This window comes from Apaloderma vittatum, unplaced genomic scaffold (assembly GCF_000703405.1).
Source record: "Apaloderma vittatum isolate BGI_N311 unplaced genomic scaffold, ASM70340v1 scaffold30270, whole genome shotgun sequence".
Taxonomy (NCBI): domain Eukaryota; kingdom Metazoa; phylum Chordata; class Aves; order Trogoniformes; family Trogonidae; genus Apaloderma; species Apaloderma vittatum.
Window position 1 is genome coordinate 1,246 of NW_009695520.1, and position 5,943 is coordinate 7,188.

Consider the following 5,943-nt stretch of genomic DNA (forward strand, 5'->3'; position numbering starts at 1 on the left):
TGCAGGTGCGGGCAAGCAGGGGAAGCCTCTCTGGAAAGTCTTCCCTTCACAAAACTAGCTTTGGACACCCCATGCCCACCCATAGGGTTGCTAGGAGTCAGCAGAGGACTGCTGGCCCCTAGAGGGGCTCAGGCAGGGCTGTGCTTTGCTTTACTGGGGGGCTGCTCTGAGAGCTAAGCGTGTTCCAACACATTTTCCTCCACAGATGAGGGGTCACTGGGTGCCATGATGAATCTTTGAGCCACAGGGGAGCGGGGACCACCGTAGCGGTCAGGGTGTGTGCATGCCTCTCTCACAGAGTGTTCTTGCCCACAGAGGGGGGAAGGGTTTCTCCCCTGCATCTCCTGCATCTGAGGCAGCAAGGTGCCTCCCGTTCTCCAGAAACAACCAGCTCTGCCCTGTAGCAAGGCACGTCAACTGCACATCGAAACCCACATCCAGGACTCCAGGAAGAGCTGCTCTTCTCTGCCTGAAGCCCTCTGCTTCTCACCCCTGCCCATGATTAGTGTAGGGGGCAGACAGAGGACAGTGGGATGACCCCTTCTTGCATGCTGGAAGAATGCTGGCATGGCACCATGGGTGGCCTAAACAGGAAAGATGTGGATGGATGTGGATGAAGCAGTGTTGGTGCATTGCTATGCTGGTCCTGACATGATTTTTACAGCCCCAGTCTCCCTGGACCTATAGAGTCCTATAGAACCTTAACCCTAATCCGAATCCAAACCTTAACTGCAGGGAGCCAGGTGCCCACCCAGCTGCTCTATCACCAATGTCCCCTCCCGCAGCAGGACAGGGGGAGAAAATAAGACAAAAATGTTGTGGTTTCAGATGGAGTCAGTCTAATGAAATAAATCAAATGTCACATGGAAATAAAGCAGAACAAAGCGTTATTCTCTACATCAGTAGGTGATACCCACTGACTTTCTGGTAGACAAAGTCCCTGTCATGTAGCAGCTGCTTTGGAAGACAACTGCCTTAAAAATTAATCCCTCTGCCATCCCTTCTCTTAGCTTTTATTCCTGAGCACGACAATCATGCTGTAGAGTATATCCTCTTTGGACATTTTGGGTCAACTGTCCCCGCTGTGTCTCCTGCGAAACTTTCCACCCCACCTCCCCGTTTAGTCTCCTTGGGAGGTTGTTAGAGACACAGCCTTGATGCTGTGCAGCACTGCTCAGCAGTGGCCAAAACACTGGTGTACTATCAACACCCTTCTAGCTACAAATACAAAGCACAGCAATGTGAGGGCTGCTATGGGGAAAATTAACTGCATCCTAGCCGGCCCCAGTGCACTGCTGCAGGTAAAACAAGAAATATTTATAATAAATATACTAGTTAGATTAGGTGGACTTCAATACTGAGGCTAGCACATCTGGCAGATTATGATTTAGAAGTGACCCTCCCTGCTTCCCAGAGCAAGCCATGGCCCTCCCATCACACATATAACTCATTAATACTGGCAGGCCACGCTTTATACAGAAGTACTTTGCCCTGATGTGAAAGTGCCACTGGAAATAAACAGTTTGGCTGCCTTTCCCAGGGTGTGCTGGAGGCGTACTGCAGTCCGGGCTGCCCTCCAATGCAGATTGGCGTGTCCCATGAGAAATCCCAAGGTCCTCCACTCTATTTTTCACAGAATCACAGAATCGTTGAGGCTGGAAAAGACCTCTGAGATCATCAAGTCCAGCCTATGTCCCAACACCACCACATTGGCTAGACCACGGCACTAAGTGCCACACCCAACCTTTCCTTAAAGATGTCTAGGGACAGTGACTCCACCACTTCCCTGGACAGTGCACTCCAATGACTGATCACCATGCCGAAGAAGCTTCAAGGAGGTGCAAGAGGATGGGATCACCTTTGCTTAAGGCAGAATGCAAACAGTCAGAAGGGCTGTGTCACACTTTAGATATTAAGAAGAGGTTCCCATTAATAGTTAAACACAAGAACCAAAGGATGGAGCCTAAGTAATTATTGCATTCCTGTGGCTGGAGGTTATTAAGAGCTGGCTGAGTAAGCATCTCACAGGGGTCTCAAACTGGGCCAGGGACACCTCAGTAGGTCTCCTAAGATCCAAAAGTCCTGATTTTGTTATTTTGTTTTGGTCTTTCCTCTATAATTACCAGTTTATGTCAGCTGCACTGAGATACCTGTGTAGAGTTCTCAGATTCCTCCCTCTTCAGTCTCAGTGAACTCCCTTACCATGTTGGTGGAAGAAGTTGCTGTTTCCTACCTCAGAAAATGATGGATCATTTTAGAAACAGCTGAAGTGAATTTCAGGTGTTAACTAGTTTCCCAGAAAAGGTATGGATACAGTTTTACGGAATAGGAACAAAAGAAGCATTTCCTTTGCTTTTAATTCATCTATGGTAGAATGTTTGCACAATCTTAGCACCATGAGTCCACCTGAGTAAGGTTAATAATATATAAGATTTTAGAAACCTTGCACATAAAGAAAGAGTATAGTTTCCAGCATTTTGCTCAGAATTGAAGTACAGCCTCTAAGGAGTCTACCTAATGACTTTCCTAGTCCCCTTTCAATCTGATGCCCTCGCACAGTAGACAAATATCAACTCAGCAAGGAGTGGGAACCAGCCCTCTTCCTCGTGTCCTAGTACTTCAGCTCCCATGGTGATTAAAGGTGTCTTGGTTTGGGATGAAGGCTCCAGGACCAGTGTTCACCCTCAACATGGGCTGAAGAGTTATGGCAGTTTCTGACTTGGTTTCCTGGGCCTTAGGTTCATATGATGGAGGGAGAGAACAAGGTACTTGTTTTTAACAGGTGGAAGAAGCACCTTTCCTGGAGTATTTGTTGATATATTTTTGTTTTGAACAGTAAGTAACTCTGGCATGCTGGACACTGCCCCAGAAAAAGTGGGCTGTTTTGCAGAGGACTGGCAATAAATGCAAAAGCACATTACAAAAGCAGTCTGGGACATGGCTTCACAGGCTAGAACAGAAGTATTTCAAACAAACATAAGACCATTATTATTAATGTTATTGTTATTATTATTACTACTACTACTACTACTACTATTTGAAGCATCACATTCTTAAAGCATGAGTATTTATAGTTTCATTTCTGTTCTCCCTCAAAAGCTTGACCAATTTTTTTCCATCTCACAGTAGAGGTTGATGGAAATGCACTGCAATAAAAATAAGGAAGGTAAGGAAGATAATACCTTAAACTACAGAACAGTTTAGACCAGCAGCTGAGTTTCTAGTTATGACTGTTAACTCTTACTTTTTATACTTTGTTGGAAAACTTGGGACCGGGAGCTTTCAAATCCAAACCTGGTATTTTATCTCTGGCTTTAACTTTTCTTTCTGGTTACCTCCTTTAAGTTATAGCTGTACATTAATTTGACTTCTTTTTTTTCCAATTTTATATGAGATAACTTGCCTGTGAGTGAGCATAAAATTTTACATGACTTTTACAACCAATGGAATCTTTAGAAAATGCAAGCTTCCAGATTTTTTTCTAAAGGTGTATTTTCTACTTGCCCTCATATTTCACTTCTATCTGACGGACATACTATCATGCAGTCATTGGATATATTCTCCTCCCAGGACATTCTGGTGGCCGTTAATCTCCTTTTTCTATTTTTTTTTTGTTTGTTTTATTGTAGACATAAACAAGCAAAACTTCATGCTGTTCTCTGCAGGGCAACAACGAGCCTCTGCTTATTGATAAAAATATAATTTGAACATGCCACGAGGTGGCACCCTGGTCTCGTGTCTACCACCGCCCACCAGCGTCTCCCAGCATGATCCTTGCTCTGAAAGTTTCAGATTTAATTCCATAAGTTAACATTGCGCACATTTAATTCCAATGAGTTATAGAGTAATGAAGGCATTGTATTTGCTAAAAAAGACAACTTAACGTACAGATGAAGATATTATTAAGAAAAATCATATGTGACGTGTTTCTAAGGCTGTACATGGGAACTTCACAAGCTGTCTTTTAAATAGCCTTAATGTAGTGTTTAAAGAAGAGAAGTTACAAAGGTTATCCAGGATTATGACTCAGATTCTTTAACCCTTCAGTCTGTCTGTGGCATTTATACATTGATGATATACACAGGAGTGACGAAGAGCCATGTGGCCCTGGATGTGTTCATCCTCACAGCTGCTCTGTCGGAGGCCAGTGGCATCTCTGCTTTTCACCTGTAGATTTTGAAATTAAGATCATGCAGAAATTCTGTGCCAAGGCAAAAGGAGGGAACTTGAATTTCTGCATCCCAGGGCAGGATCACAGGGCATCAGCTGCCCAGGGAGATAAGAAGGGACTGGTTGCCTTCCCTTCTGCACAGATTCACAAGGCTTGTGAACCCTGGAAGCAGTGTGTGTTATGACATTAGGGCTGTTGTCACCATGTCAGTCAAAGGACACAAACAAGGCAAAGTGTTTATTAAACTGCTGGAGATGAAAAAAAAAAGAAAGAAGATTATTTCAGGCACACAATCCCTTTTCCCATCTTTATTTTCCCCTCTACTATTATCTTTCCCCAGGATCCTTTCTGTAAAATACTGCTTAAATGTCTTAAAACATAACTGGAAACCTCTTTCCTAGGTACAGATTCCTGAACAGTAAGACAAACTAAAAAAGTATAATAACCTGATTTCAAATCCTGCTAGGACTGTCCCTTCAAAGCTACAGTTGGAAAAATTACTCTGAGTCATTTTTTAAGGGAAATTATTTTATCCAAAACAAGTCACTTTATTTAAGATGATGGAAACAAAAGTCTAATGTAGATTTAATTACCACATGCAGATCTAGATAATACTGTCCAAGGATCATTTTCCAGAAAGTCCTTTTACAGGAGCAGTTGCCATGTCCTGTTAAGAAGTGCTCTGATCATGAAATTATGAAAGCTCTGATCCTTTTAAAAGCCTGAACGTTTTCACTTACATGCTGAAAATCTGCTTTCTAGACCCTTTTTATTACTGCCTTGTGGCTACAGTCGATCATTACCTTCTGCTTTTCCACACTTTGTTTTCCATGTGCTCTTTTGATTAATCACATTTTTGTAAACAATATTGACAACGTTATTACATTGCACCTAATCTGTGTCTCACTGGCAGGAAAACAGAGCTAGGAGGTGCCAGCTTCCCCCAAATAATAAAATAATAACAGGCTATAAATTGATATTACAATACATGCTCTGGCTAGTGGTGCTGCCTGCTGCGTGTCACAGCGGGTAGCAATGACCCAGGCGAGGCGGAGGTGCCGGATGGAGCGTGGCGGCGGCAGGGAGCCTTCTGCAGCTCTGCCGCCGAGCGGCTCTACACTCAAACTGGCCCCGTGTCCTTTGCAAGGGATTTTTTGACAAAAATGACGTGTCTATATTCCATAAACGGCTTAATTGGTATTGTGTAAGCTGCAGTCTGCGCAAAAGATCCAGCAAAATAAATAAATAGGAACTATCTTCCTGTCTGTTCAGATAGGAGACTGCCTGTCTAGTTCTATTAGGATGAAGTTTTGCAGCATATAATCTTCAGTTTGTTTATTTGTTCTCTACCCCAAACTGGGTAGGAAATCTTAGCTTCAGATTTGTTTGGACTATGGCCTTGGGTCAACTGAAATGGAGCATCTTGCTGTGGTCTGCTGGGTGGCTTTCATCCCTCCAACCATACCAAACTCATCTCCCCTTAAGCAAGAAAGCTAAAGCTCAGTGTGAAGCACGTGAGAGGAGGAGCACGAGCGTCTGTCACTGTGTCTCCCTTGCCTGCTGCAAAGATTACTAGGAGCCCTTACTAGCCAGACCCTTTGGGCTTCCCACCATGACCTCCCCAAGGCCCTGTTTGGCGAGAAAGGAGTAATGGGAGCTGCTGGTGGCTCTGGCCGTGAATGCAGGCAACATGCAACAGCCCGCCTGGACACGCTGTACTGCCACGCTTCTTCAGAAGTTTAGAAGGTGCACCCATCACCCTCAGCCTGTCT